This window comes from Talpa occidentalis, unplaced genomic scaffold, assembly GCF_014898055.3.
Source record: "Talpa occidentalis isolate TD23 unplaced genomic scaffold, MPIMG_talOcc4v2.1 talOcc4.8, whole genome shotgun sequence".
Taxonomy (NCBI): domain Eukaryota; kingdom Metazoa; phylum Chordata; class Mammalia; order Eulipotyphla; family Talpidae; genus Talpa; species Talpa occidentalis.
The window spans coordinates 84,202,937-84,219,245 of NW_023605194.1; positions in this window are offsets into that span (position 1 = coordinate 84,202,937).

Below are 16,309 nucleotides of genomic sequence, written 5' to 3' on the forward strand. Positions count from 1 at the left end.
ACTATATGTACCACCTTTCTACTCTACTTATAGTAGGATAGAATGGGGCATAGTCATCTGATCCCATGGAAATTTGTGTTGTAGTGACTTGGATTTATGAAAAATGGCTTCTTGACAGATTCTGCTAAATTTCTAAAATGTAAGGTAATGGAGAAGTAGAACTGAGAAAGTAATGTTTCATCACACTCACACACACATATATGTGAATATATGTGTGTTTGTATAAGTGTGTGTGTGTGTGTATGTGCTACCATGTCACCCCAAAGACACACAGGATCAGCTCATGATTACGTGCTTAAAGCACACTCTAGTTCCTCATGGAGCCTGGCCACCTTCCTACTCTCGGATTATATTAAACACCCCTGGATACTTAGCACATATCTGCTCTTCTTTGGTTGGTCCTAAGTGGTTTGTTTACTCATAGTAAAATTGCAATACACTGACTCCCCATTACACTCTGCATTCTCTTGCCCCCACGCTTATGCGCATCTCTTTACTTACAGCTTCTGCCTGAAATGCTCTCCTTCCTCCAGCCACTAACTATCTCCACATCTTACCAATGTGACATGCTACTAATCATAGTTTAAGTTAAATATCACCACAAACAACCCCCTTTTTTCTTACTTATTATTCCAAGCAGACAATAAGGCATTTGGTGACATAAACTTTGGCAGTGCACAACCGTATCTCTAACACCCATATAATGGATGGACTATAATTGATACTTGTTAGAGAAGGAAAGAAAAGAGAAAAAGTGAAAGGAGGGAAGAAAGGAAGAAGGGAAGTAAGAAAATAACAAGGTGAAAAAAATGAAGTGGGTCTTTAACTTGCTGCGGTCACTTTAATAAATGCCCTAGTTGAGTTTTCAACTCGGCACTATCTGAACCTCTAAATAGGTTCTCCCCTATACACTAACCTGTTCTGGTCTATAGGACACAGCACACAATTTATTTAATAAATTGACCTTAACGTAATACTATTTGTCTGCTCTTTATAAATATGGTAGCTCAGTATAGGTGGCATCCAACATTTATTTGTCCATTTAAATGTACTTGTGTTAAGCTCTGAGGAAATATAGGAGGATATAGACATAACCTATTTTAGTGAAGATAACAATTGCTACACAATAAAGATAGCAGATACATCTTTAACTCAATTTGCAACCAGAGTTTCTTGATTATTAAAAGAAAAATGTAAATCATTTGCCAAGAGTCATTCTTAGCTCTTCCATATGCCTATTATGTTATATATAATTTCTATGTATACAAAAAAGAAAAATCTACCAAATCAGGCATTACTGCTGATTTATACCATCAATGCAGAAAAAAAAATGTTCTAAAGAATGTGAAATTGACTTACCTTCTCTATTGTAATAGCAACAAATATGCAAAAATATATTCGTTTTCATAGAACAGTCAGACCGTATGTGAGATCTACAGTGTTAATCAGTAATAAGAACATAAATAAAAGCTGACAATACTTTTTTCAGCTTTCTGCTTCTTTTGTTATTCAGCCATTTCTAGTACTCAAATCACATTTAAGGTAATTATTTATCCTGGAAATATACACTAAGATGGAGATTTGGGTGTAAGAATTTAATTAAGTAGAGTTCTAGTAGGAGAACTGGGGACCAAGTTACAGTTGAGGGAGAGCAATTTGTTCTATCTGCAGAACAGAAGCTTTGAACGTGGAATGATCATGTAAATCAATATTATGTAGCAAAAGAGATATATGGGCTATTGATTGGGAGAATAATAAGTTCCACATCTTTGTATATCCTGCATCCTTGGACACACGTTGCCCAAAAGAGTGTGTAACCTGGGGCTAAGCAACAACCACTCAGAGTAATTCCTGTTGATGGCAAGTAAACACTTCTAGAGCTTGAGTAATGCTGTGCTTAGTCCAGACAGGAACCTGATCAGCATCTACAATAGCAAGTCCTTTGTTATTCAAGGTCTAGCATCACAGCAAACTTCCAGTCAACCTAAGGAGTCATGCTGTTCTGCTTTCAACTTTAGGAGAAAATGACTATACAGAGACATATTTTCTAACACAAAAATAAACACGTTGGCAATTAGAGTAAAAACTTTATTTTCTTTTTCTGATGAAGATATCTAAATAATTTGAAGAGCTATTCTCTGAATAATTGTATCAACTTTTTATTTTGGTTAGGTAATATGTCTCACTAAAGTACCAGTAAATGCCATTTTAAAATATGCAGATCTGGGGCCTCCCCTGGTGGCACAGCGGTTGAGCGCTGGGCTGCGAAGCTGCCCGTTCGATCCCCAGCCACCAGGGAGGGTCCCACATGGCGCGCAGACCTCTCCTGCCGCCCGCTGCTCCCCACTGCTGCCCGCTGCTCCCCTCAGCAGTGTATTTCGTCGTTCTGCTGTTCTGCTCCTGGCTCTGGTGAATCCTCTCACCCTCCTGCGCTTCTGACTGTACCCAGTGCTTGTATAAAATAAGTAAATAATCTTTAAAATATGCAGATCTCTGTATGTGTATTTTTGAAATACTGTAAAATAATTTCACCATGCTTAAGTTTCAGGGGGACAGCTATTTTAAATTAAGACAGCCACCCTCCCTTCTTTTTTGCTATCCCTTGCCTGTTATGCCTTAACCAATGGACCCCAATTCTAAATCAGCTATCAATGCAATCACTTATTACCCTGATTTTTAATCAGTTTAAATTAGATAAATTAGCCTAATGATTTGCTTTTGAACTTGCTAGTCAGAACTGAGTGACAGCAGTATCACTCCGAGAGGGTATTTTTTTCTGCAAAAGGTCTTCTGACTTTGTTACTCTTAATTGGTAGTCTCTATCTACACAACTCAGGAGGGACTAGTGGTAATCTTAAGAAAGCAGATAGTGTGAAAACAATTCTTCAGATCCCTTTCTTCTTCAATTACTTTCAGTAATTACATTTGTCTGTAAAGTGTCAAAATTTGCATTTTTAAGTTAAAATATAAAAGGATGAGATGAAAGTCATACATTATAAACATCCTACATACACATAGTAATAGGTGGACCCTTGTTTTGTTAATTCAGAATTTCAATAAATGCATCATTTTTTTCTAATTCAATAGTTTGTATCTTGCCTATAATTACATAAAAGTAGCTCATTTTCCATTGTACACAAATATGTAAAGTATACAGCACAGATGGATTTTAGATTCTTGTTGCCAGAAAAACTTCATTAATGATCAAACACAAAGGAAACTGCACAAACATGAATCCATTCTTCAATTTTGCTTCTTGGCAAAAATTAAAAGGCAACATTTTATTTTTGGAGAAAGTGTTCTTAATTAACATTGGTGTGTCCTAAATTTTTTGTCAGGCTTTATAATATCATGCATCTTAAGGTCAAGTTCGTGTTTAGAAATATCTGTGCTTGGGGGAAAACACAGCACATCCTTATATTCTCATCCTTATATTTCCAGATCTTAGTGGGGTGCCTGGCTTTCAGTAGATGTTTATTGAAGGTGAAAGAAATTAGCTAAGTGACAACAGAGGCCAACTAATTGAGTGTCTGTGTACCAAGTTAATTATAGTGTTTATAGCTATGAAATCTGTAATGTTATACTCATCCTTGAAAAACCATACATGGAAATAACTTATTAACTGTGCAACCATAAAATAATACTTGTTTATATAACTTCTCACAAAGTGTGCATATTTAGTTGAAGAAATAACATTATGTGTGGAAGGGCATCAATATTATTAAGATATCCTAGAGGAAATAAATTACCTAACAAACTTAAACTTCTAGCTATATTACTTGGCATATGTTTCTGGCATCTTTAAACATACTGATAACTAGCATGGCTGCTTGAATCTTGGAACAAAGCTCTAAAAATAGTTGACATTTTGCTGTTTCTATAGTAACAACGAAAATGGCTTCCTACTCTAGCACTGCTCCCACCGAGCTTAATGTTCTCTCTAGATTGCCTATACACTATACTGCTCTGTTATTGTAGTAAAAACTACCATTACTCTTTTCTTCATGTCTTTGATGTGTCTTATAGCAATCTGATCACTGGTATAACAGTCTGAGTGTTTACCTGATATGGTTACCACAAACATTTCAGTTATTGTTCAAAAAAATGAATTTTACCTCAAAATGGTGAAACTAGGCCAGGCTTTTATATGATGTGATTTCAATGATACTAGAAATTTCCAGACATCTCTCTGTACCTCAATATCTACTGTCTTAACAGTAGGGTATACCTTTTCATGTAATAATTTTACATGAAATAACAGTCTGTCTCTTTTAATGACTCAACCACTGCTGGCTACTTGGAGACACTAATAAATCCTATAACTTTGGGTATATCTCTCAGGGGCAGTCATCTCAATTTCAGTATGCCTTTCTCCTTATGAATTATAAACTACATCAAGGTGGGAATTTTGTATGTGTTCTCTCCTCAGTATTGTGGATAAAGTATGCAACTAATAAATCTTCTACGGAGTGAGTGGTAGGATGAATAAAAATGTGTTTAATCTGGGAGAAGAAAATTAATTTTTTTAAAGATTTATTTATTTATGCATACAAGAGCTGGGTACAAGCCAGAGGTGTGTGTGTGGGGGGTGGCGGGGTGGTGGTTAGAGCATTCACCAGAGACAGAGTGGGGAGCAGAACAGGCAGATCCATTGAAATACACTGGTGAGGGGAGCAGTGGGCGAGACAGGAGAGGTCTGCTTCACCATGTGGTTTGCTTCCTGGCCGGCTGGGGATTGAACTCGTGCTTCAGAAGCTGTGGATTGCTTCATAGTGCAGTGCTTAACCCCTTGCACCACCAGGGAGGCCCAAGAAAATTTATTTTCAGCATATCGTTTACATTTATATTTTCTTCACCATATAATTATGTATTTTATCAATTTACATTTCTCATGTTCACATTACTTTCAAAATTTAAAGTATCACTAGGTTGTGGATGATGTTTTCAGAGACCAAAATTCTTAATATTCTATTTATAAAACTTGTGCTCTTTTACCTTAATAATTTTTCATTATAATATGTGTTTATTTTGCTTGTTTTCATTTTTTCCCCAACACAATCCCTTCCACCCCTTTAAAACTTTCTCCTTCCCCCTCTTAACCTCAGAAGCTTCACTTCATTTCCTGATGTCCCATAGTTTTGAACAAGTATTTTGCTTTGTTGGATTGTCACTACGTAAATGTTTGATATCTGTCTTGTCATTCCTACTGGTGTCTCTACACATAATTACCTCAAACTCCATTTTTCTAGAAATGGCAAGATTTTGTCTTTCCTTAAGGCAGAATTATATTCCATAGTGTATATATACCCTATCTGCTTAATCTAATCTTCCATCAGTGAGCATACACTCAAGATGCGGATGTGTTGTAGAGGAAAATTTGGCATGAGTAAAAATGTGAGTGAGGAATAAGGCATACTGTAATTAGGATTGAGGTTTCTGCTATGAGTTACTAAATGATGTGAGTTACTACTGACATGAGACAGACAGGAATAAAGTAGTTTGTCAAAGGTATTTTATGTGGGATTCAATAATTCTGTTTTGAAAATGTTAAGTCTGAGATGACTATAGGTGTTAAAAATAAAAATTTTAATTAGAAATTTGGATATATAAATCTGGAATTTCAGACAGAGGTCCTGGGTGGAGACTTAGATTTGGGAGACATGGACTTACAAGTGTTTACTGAAGTTATGTCCATATGAGGTTCCTATGTATGTGAGACTTACAGACAGGATCTGGGTTACTCCAACATTTGGGGTTTGAACAGAAGAAGAAGAGTCAGCAAATGAGCCTGAGAAGACTATGGAGTTGAGGAAAACCAGGAGGAAGTGATATAACAGCAGCCAAAAAGAGTGAACATTGGATTTGACATTGATAAAACATACTCTGTTAAATGCAAACACAATAAATCCACCAAAATATTTTCCATTAATTTGAATATTTATTAGTTATTATTTACAGTAACAATTAGTTATTGTTACCCTTACTATTTTCAATATTAAAGTAAATATGCCATATATCATGTTGAGATATGTGAATATTTTTATAATATATCATTTTGGTGTATGGTCATTTTTCCAAATGTCTCCTTTTTATCTAATGGATATTTACTCAGTCAACTTCATTTACTTATTTTATATATTTGGAAACTTAAATCATTATTATCCAAAAACCTATTTCAGTGGAGTTAATATATTAAAATTTTTGAACAAATACTTCATTACCTCTTTCTAAATAGAAGAAATCAATTACTTTTTTCCTCTAAGCTCTATTTCAAGACAATGAATTATTACTGAGTACACACTGTTCTAGCTATTGTTCTTTTTCCTAGAAATTAAGAAGATAATAAGAGAGTAGTGAGAATAGTGATTGTATTGGATCTGACTAAAGTGACCAAACTAATAGCTACTTAAATAAGAGAGACATTTAATTCTTCCTTATGGAAAAAAAAATTATATCAAGGTAGTTAGGACAAGGATGATAAACACAGTAATTATCAGGACATAATTACCTGTATTGGTCATGAGTTTCTGCAATTTACGTTCATCTTGTGGTGCCATTGGGTTCAAGTCTGCATATTTTCACTTCAGCAAACAGGAAAGTATGTAGAAAATACCATCAGCTCTTCCCTTGAAGGATAATTCCTGGAGGTCTTATATAACATTTCTTAGATCAGAACTTAATCACATGCACCAGCACTTACAAAACAATGTAGAAATTTAGTCATTATAGGAAGCCATAATGGCCATCTGAACATTTGGATTTCTCTCACAAAGAAAGAAGATCATGACCCTCAGAAGCAATTTTGAAATATAGAAATTCACATGAATGGCTACTTTTAAATAGAAAATATGTAAAATATCAAAAATAAGGTACAGAATGCCAGAAGAACATAAACAAACGGAACCCTACACAACTTACACAGAATAAAGAACATTTAATTTCCCCAATCTGAGGCATGGATTTTAATGAGTTACACAGGAAATTAGGAGTAGATAGAGGGAAAGGTCTTCAATTGATTAAAAAAAAAAATAGAATAGAGCAAGAGCACTCAAAAGAAATATCTCTGTTAATTAGGCTGGGGTATAGAATAAGTATTTCCAAAAAGAAAAACAAGTAATGTGGAATATGCATAAGACCAGGGAACTTGGCAAGTGAAACTCTCAATGAGTGTTGCAGGTTATGTTAAGGAACTTAGATTGTCTTTGTGGAAATCAGGGCACTGTATTTTTTTTTTTTTAATTTTTTTCAAATTTTTTACATCATTGTTCATTTTTAAACAATATTTGTTCCCCCACCTCACCCCCTCAGGTGTATTTCCCCTGGAATTTCCTTCCCCTGATACCTTCAAAATTGCATTTTAACTATGTTATACTGGCAGGATTGTAGAGAATGGACCTGAAATGGAATCATGTTGTAAGTGGGAAAATAATTATAATTTTCTTTTATTGAGGAAACATTGGTTTAAGATGCTGTATATGATTTAGGGACATAGGGTCACGTCCTTCAGGTGAATGTTACTGTACCACCCCCACCTCTATGCATCCATAGTCCTCCACCATAGTCCTTGTATCCTCTTCTCATTCTCTCCTCCTACTCTCCATCCTCCTCTGGTAGCCATAATTAATACTACATTCAGATTTCTAGGGTTTGATATTGGTTTGGTTTTATTTGACTCTTTGTTTTGTTTCTCTGTATAACATGTATAAGTGATAACCATCTGGTAATTGTCTTTCTCCTTCTGATTTCTTTCACTTAGTACATTTCCCTCCAATTCTATGCTGGTGCAAATAACAAGATTTTACTGGTTTAGTAGTTGAATAGTATTGCCTTTGTGTATATACTGTATCTACCTATTCCATTCATCTGTGTTTTGGCACTTATGAGGTTTCCCTGGCTTGGCTGTTGTAAATAGTGCTGCAGTGAACATAGGAGTACATACATCCCTTCAAAGTAGTGTTTTGCATTCTTTGGAATGGAATTGTTGGGTCATATGGCAGATCTCTTTTAATATTTTGACAAATCACCATACTAATTTCCATATGGGAATATAATTTTGATAACACAGGACTTTGAAAATATGATGAGTATCTTAAATAAGGAAAGTTAATGATAAGTATTTTAAAGTAAAGAATTTGACTGGAAGGAGAACTCTCCCAACCCTTGGAATTTCAGGAGTGGTTGCCTCCTCAGACCATATCTGAGCTGCTGCTAATGGGGTGACTCATGCTACTCCCAAAATAGATTATACTTTAGTGACATGATTCAGGACGAAGATTATTATACCAGAAAGACCAACCATGTAGTTAGAGGCTTTGAGAAATGTGATATCTGACCAACTGAAGAGGGAAGAGAGCCAGGAAATTTTCAACTTCCAGCATAATGATTCAGTTATTGGGATTCAGTTTGTAATGAAATCAACAAAAACTCCTGTTTTGGGTCAACCATGTTTGACTTGGCATTTGTCTATAAGGGCATGGGTAACTTGTTGAGTTTTATTGGGAAACTATTATTAGGAATGTTCTCTCTCTTTGTTTGCATGGATGGCCAGTTCTCTTGAAATCATGCACTCCTTAACAGTTTGGAGTCCTGGATGTCCCTTTGTCATGCAATAACACAAACACATTAAATTACAATTGTATACTAGGTTAAACATCAGTTGGATTTTATGGCAATTGAAGTCAGATGCTCATCTCAGAATAACTGAATTTCTTTACCACCATGAATGTCTGGTGAAGCTTTTTAAAGTTGTCTAGGCTGCAAATCATTTCCTACATGTAGAGCTATCCCACAGACAGCAGGATATTTAGTATAACTTGTCCCTGCCCAATATTTCCCTTATCACATGATAGACAATAATGACCCAACCAAGTTCCAAAATGTACGCCTGACTGATAGACAAGGGTAAAATGCTTAGAAAAACAAATTTAAGCAAGCAGAGAAAAACAGACAGTGCAGGTACCTGAGATAAACAGTAGAAATTGCAGACAAGTATGATATCATAGAAAACAAAGGGGTTTGTTTAATAAGCAACAAACAGATTAAAAACTCAGTGTTTTATTGATAGAGGTAAAGGATTATAGGTGTCTTTCATACAAATTATGGCAGTTTTCCCTAACAAGCAGGAGGAAAATTTTCTGGCTTTATGGAGTTACCTTACAGTCTGTTTTCAGAACTAATAAGTTTTGACTAGTGTCTAAATATTTGGATGAAAGTGTGGAAACCTATCTGGAAATTTACAAATCCAGATCTCTTAAATATTTGAAGCAACTAGTATACAACATTTAGGATGCTCATGTGTCTATTCTGGATTTTTTTTAACATCTGAACTCAGCATATGTCTTGATTTATGTAAGTGGAATAAATGATTGTCTATACTCATTTTCATTCTTCAGCCAAATATTTTGTCTACATTTATACAAACCATAAAAGCACATTTCCCAATAAAAGAGGAAAATTCTGATCTCTGGGGAAATATGCAAGAATTAGGCAATATTAAGTTCTTTGCAATTTAATTTTGCCTGCTCTGAATTTGGAAATGCCTGTGTGTCTTTCACTGCTGCTAATATGAGGTGATACTGCAGCAACTATGTATGACTTTTATAAACTTATATTTATCTGCTCATTTTATTCAAGTTTTAACTAGGAGGTGAACACACACAAAACAACATCAAGTTCCTGTATTTTAAATGAAATTGAAGAAGATATGGTTTAGGCATTAGTTTGAGGAAATTTTCGAATGTGATTTATAATAGTCTTTGACTCTAGGCAGTGTTCGTTTAGAAAACTAAAATGACATATTTTGGTAATGGTTTTTATTTTATTTATTAATTTATTTTTTAAAAGACTAATTTTATTTATTTATACAAGCACTAGGTACAGTCAGAAGGGCGGGAGGGTGAGAGAATTCACCAGAGCCAAAGCAGAGAGCAGAACAGGCAGACTGACGAAGGACACTGCTGAGGGAAGCAGCGGGCAGCAGGAGAGGTCTGTGCACCATGTGGGACCCTTGCCCAGCGGCCCAGAGATTGAACCGGCGCTGCAGAGGCTGCGGGCAGCTTTGCAACCCAGCGCTCAACCACTGCGCCACCGGGGAGGCCCCTGGTTTTTATTTTAAATGAATGATATGAAATAATATTGCTACACGCGTAAAAGAGTATTCATTGTGATAAAGGAGTATACAAGCAAAAGGAGTATACAAGTTAAAGGAATATTCGTTGTGATAATTTTTGGCTACCAGATATTGTTTGATTCTGGTGTGGATTTGGAGTGTTGTAGAAATGAATTCTAGCCTTTTACCCAGGCAGAGGAAGAACAAGAGGTACTTCAGGAACGGTGAGGTCAGGAGAAGCTTTATTATTCATGCATGATGTCCCAGACCTGGGTAGCCCCGTAAGGTCTGAGCACCGATTTAAAGACCAAGGTTTCCTTCTATACACAACTGTCTCCATATCTGTTACATTGATAACATCATTTTTCAGCAGACACAACCATTTGTGGCAAAGTCCCCAGACAAGAGGGGCAAGGCACGGGGGGAAAGATGCACGTATTCGGGGATGGCCTTGGAGAGAGAGACCAGCTTGACCAGCTGCCCGACCTTGTAGATAAGAGTGCTGAGGCCCTGGCCATGAATCTTGAAAGGGAAGGAGCTGTAAGTAAGCAAACTTGTTGATTATGCCTGCATTGGAATGTTCATTGCACCTGGGCCAGAAGTTCTGCTGGAATCTTTATTATATTCATTTGCTCAATAATATATTTTCAATTCAGGAGGATAAAATACTGATTAGATTGAACTTGCTATGGTGCTAGCACAGTATTAGCAGCTCAATATTTTTAGTGAAAAGAAACAGATTGATTTAAAAAGTTATTGACTTTAAAGCATTTCAATTAAATTCACTGGTTTGAATCATTATTTTGGTTAAAATTAATAAGCTGTAGGTAAATAGATTTATTTACATTTTCTCATAGATTTTATAAGGAATTAAATGGTATTTATCTTCCATGTATGAGTCTTCTCCATGGTTGGTTCCATTGTAATTTTAATAATTTTTATTCAATTTATTAATACCTTGTCCATTTTAACTAAGGTAGTAATATGCTACTATCCTATGCTCATCACTTACTCTTCAAAGGGCACATTTTATTACAGAAAGGATTTGGTTTGCTTTTGTGGATATAATTTCTAGTCTATATGAGTTCAATTTTTATTAGTATTTCATTGTTATTTAGTATTACCTTTAATATATTAGATTAGCAAACATATAATCCCATAATTTTTGTGCATCATGACTTTTTTATTAGTTATCTTTCTTATTTATTCTCTGATATATCCTTCAAGGATTCTGGCAAAATAAAATGCATTGAATAAATCCAACGTTAGTGTAATTTCTTTGTAGGTTCTATTCAGACTATTTATCTCCGGATGTAATATCCCAAACTGGATCTCCTGTACATACCATTTTTTATTTTTACTTGAAGCAATGGAGTGTGCTTTATCTTTTCACTCACCTTCCGTCCAAAATAACAAGAACAACAAACACATACACAGACAGATGCTTAGAAAGGAGAGATAGCAAGTGAGTGGTTGTGGAATCCTCCATCCTCTTTTCTTCCTGTAAATCTGTTATGTAATTATTTCCCAGGTCTTGTCTTATCTTGATTTAAAGAATTATGTGGCATAAATCTATTTTCATTGAAAGATGAGTATTGCTTCTAACCCTTGATAAATGTATTTTTCCTTGGTAAAAGAATATCGGGTATCTAAGAATGAAATATAGATTTTACTCCACTGAAACCAAACTTCTGCATCCAGAGAGATCTTTTGAAGATCAAAGTATTCTCTACACCTGAGTGAGACTGGCATCTCTTCCCTGTGGTGCCACTTCTTTTTTCTTGCCCATCTATAGGCATATTTGCAGTTCATAATGCACTGGGGACATGCAGATCAAGGAGGACTGGGTCTTGCTCTCAAGGAGCTGATTTTTAGCTAGTGTTCTCATCTTTTCAAGCTAGTGTTTATTCAGCTCCTAATTCTACCCTTGGGCAGACTATTACATTCCACCCTTTGTGCTGTTTTGGTCTAAGGGACTTCTCAGATACCTGCTTCCCTATCACCTCTGGGATCCCTGGTCATCTGATAAAATCCCTGCCTTGCTCTCTTCTCATTTTGCATTAGCAACTTCATCACCAAAGAATTCTGAAAAGTCTAAATCCAGTACCAATAAAAAGACCTAATCACCTCCTAAGCCTGGCCAAATTAAGCAATATATTTATGTCTTAGTTTTTAAAACCAGGCTTGCCAGTGGACTAGAACGAAATCCTCATAGTGACTGGTACTTCAAGAGGAGATACAGACATTATTGATTCAACCTTTAAGTTATTTTAACACACAGAAAGTTTATACCCACAATTCTGCTTGACTTTCTTGTAGCTGACAATTTTCTCCCATTTTCTACTTTTCAGATCATGGTTTGATCAGCTTCTATGATAATTTTCAGAGGGTCTTAGAGAGATTAGAGGAAGCACACTTGGAATAAAGCTGATTGCTTACAAACTGACTGGGTGAGAATTAGACATCACCTGTGAGCTGAATGCCGTGCTCTCAAGTGGCTTAGGCTGGCATCTTCCACATAATAGTCACCAGCTTCGGGGATCAGATAGACAACATCCCTGACGCGTTCAAAATCTGCCCATTGGCGCAGCGGTTGAGCGCTGGGTTGCGAAGCTGCCTGCGGCCTCTGCGGCGCCGGTTCGATCCCCGGCTGCTCCCCGGCCACCGGAGGAGGGTCCCACATGGCGCGCAGACCTCTCCTGCCGCCCGCTGCTCCCCTCAGCAGTGTGCTTCCGTCCTTCTGCCTGCTCTGCTCCCGGCTCTGGCTCTGGTGAATTCTCTCACCCTCCCGCTCTTCTGACTGTACCCAGTGCATGTATAGACAAAAACAAACAAATAAATAAAGCATGCCTCTAAAAAAAAAAAAAAAAAACAAAATCTGCCCATTACATTTCCAGACACTTCTTTTTCACACCAAACTCAAAAATCACATATCACCTATATTCTGTATCCCTAAAATGTGTCTTCATGGAAATAGATAAGACTTATTTCATCTTACACATCTGGTATGGATGGAGAATGCTAACAGACTAAAAAGAAAATATATTATTCTGAACCATTGGTTGGAGATTTCAGCCTTCTGTTTTGACTATTATAATAGGTTATTTCAGGCAGTTTTTTTCAGTTAGGTGAAAAGTGTCATTAATAGTATGTCACTTGAGGGCTTCCCCTGGTGGCACAGGCGGTTGAGCACAGCACTGTGAAGCTGTCCGCAGCCTCTGCAGTGCCAGTTTGATCCCGGCTGGCCTGGGAGGGTCCCACATGGCGCAGCAGACCTCTCCTGCCTCGCCCACTGCTCCCCTCAGCAGTGTTTCATCACTCTGCCTGTTCTGTTCCCCCACTCTATATTTGGTGAATCCTCTCACCCTCCCGCACATCTGGCCTGTACCCCGGTTCTTGTGTAAAATGAATAAATAAATCTTTTAAAAAAATAGTATGTCACTTGAAATAAAGTCACATTTTTCTTATGTAATATATTGAATGTAATCTGTCAATTGTGAAACCTGTAATTTGTGAAAAACCAGTTCTGTGAAGGATAGTATATTTTTAGAGATTATTCAAAATTTTAGTTGTGGGCCACCCCTGGTGGCGCAGTGTTTGAGCGCTGGGCTGCGAAGCTGCCCGCAGTCTCGGCAGCACCGGTTTGATCCACGGTCACCAGCGAGGGTCCCACATGGCTCAACAGACCTCTCCTGCCGCGCCCGCTGCTCCCCTCAGCAGTGTTTTTCGTCAATCTGCCTGTTCTGTTCCCTGCTCTGGCTCTGGTGAATTCTCTCACCTCCCCGTGCTTCTGACTGTACCCAGTGCTTGTTTAAATAAATAAATAAATAAAGATTTTAGTTGTTCTTTAAGTTTGGGGGAATATAGACTAGCCCTTTAAATACTGAGGTAGATTACAATTTGTCTTCTTTCATAGGAAATGGATAATTTTAACCTCAAATATATTCATGAATGAGTATGATATATAGGAATTTGTCATACATGTGTTGGCACTAAAAATAAAATAAGGATTCCTGCATATATCATTGGGGAATGTAACTTCATTTTAATCTTAACTATTAACTAAATTCAAGATTTATCAGTAGTAATTTTTTCTTTCACAGTTTAAGAATTATGATAAAGAATTATGATTAAGAATTATGATTAAGAATTAAGGATTAAGAATTATGATAAAGAATTCAATTAAATAAATTCAAAGGTGACCTTAGCTACCTTTCTTTTGCTATGATAGCACCTTGATCTTGAAATTATTTTCTAGCTATATTCCACCAAAAGCTGTTTTGCCAAAATATTTATAGGCAGTACTGATTTTAGTAGTTTTCTAAAAAATCTATAAAGCAGAGCTGTAAATGTCCTTTCATATGAGATTTTAATCTTCTAATGGATCTGAATTTACCACTCCAGAGGAATAGGGTGTACAATATGTTATTATTTTTTCAGGTTCTATCCCAGTGAATGTGTTTTAGAAGACATCCAATGTGTAGTCACTGCACCACGAGACACCTCGGAAGAGAGTTCAGTGCACAATCACGGTAAGAACTAACCCTCCATCTGGACCTCTAGTAATTCCTAGTCAAGTGTTGGTTGAAAACATCATAAAAAGAGTGTAAAATAATAATAGCAGATGATAATAACACCTAACCCATTAGCAGAGAAAGATGACCAGTATAAAAAATAAATACAGAATTTTAATGGCATAATAAAGTTGCATTTCTCATTCCACAAGTCCACTTCTGTTAGGCAACACTCCTGGACATGTAGAAATTTTATTCTCCAGCTTCTATTTGTCAAGTAGAACCTTAGGGTTCCCTCTATCTTTTGACTCTGTCAAAGAATCTTGGAATGCTTTGCACCCAGTCCCTGATAGGGAAAGAGAGGATGGAGGATCTCAAGGGGTTTTATTCTTAGAGCAGAAGGCTGTCTACTTCCACCTTTCCCCATAGGTCAGAACTCAATCTTATTGCTCCAGCAGGTAAAAGTGTGAAATACAGTCACTAGGTATCCAGGAGAAAAAAGAAAGCATTTAAAATCTGTCCAGTCTCTGCCACAATATACCAAATTGGTCAACAAATGTCCATAATATGAACAGATATTCATTTCCTACATACATGGAATACATCACCTCCTTCTTAAGAAAGGTAACTTAAGAATTCTGCCAATAACCCCATTCCACTACCAGTCCGTGTTCTCTAGGCGATGAGCAGTTATTTGTCTGATAAAGATGTTGCTGAGGGTATAAACATTCCATGATTTTAAAAATTGTATGTAACTGTGTATTCAATGTATGATGACCAAATGAGGATATGATAATAAGATTTCTCAGATATGACAGAATAGAAAATCCTGGGTGGTCACTGCTTCATAGCAGTTACTAGAAAGCTCTTGGTATATATTACAAAAAGCCTCCTAAGGTCCCATAGATTCTGATTTTGTTCTTTGATTATTGTCCCTTTTTTCACAGTTCTTCCCTCTGCCCTTTAGAAAGTGTTTCCTTATCTGTTATCCTCCATGGCTGGATCTTATGTGGCTGATGGAAAGTGCATCCTCTTTGGGGAAACATAACTGTGGCACCTGCTGCTTGTCAGAGGCTCATCAGACACCCTTGGGTTATTTCTGTGGAGGGTTTGAAACTCAGCAAACAGTCATAGACTATTTTTAGACCAGGTTTGCAGTTTCTTTGGTAATACAATTTCCTCAAGAACTTAGGAAGCTTTTTATCTATTTCCTTCCAGACAGCTCCATGTGTTCCATAAACACAAATTAAACCTAAAATTATTTCCCAGGCTTGACTTTTCCCTTTTTTATGCCCACCCACTTCCTCTCCGATGAATGACAGCCACCTTGAGGCTGTAGAAAATAAGGCTCTTGGGTAATATTTTTAATCTGATTTTTCCTGCAAAACTGAGTCATATAGCTCAATTTAAAAGCTTTCCTGGATTTTGGTGCTCAAGATTTCCTTTTTTTCTTTTGCTCTCTCTCTTTATTATTTTTTTGGCCTTACCTGTTACTATTCATGATCCAGTTAGCTTTTCCAAACCTGTGATGCCTTTATTAGTCGACTTTCTCCATTCCCTTTGATCTCTCCTTGAAGGAATCACTTCTTTCAAGAGATGTTGCCTTTCTTGTAATGACGTCTAAGAAGCAAATCAAAATAGCTCATGGTAATTTCATTCTGACTCCTTCCAGTCACTGCTTTAAAAC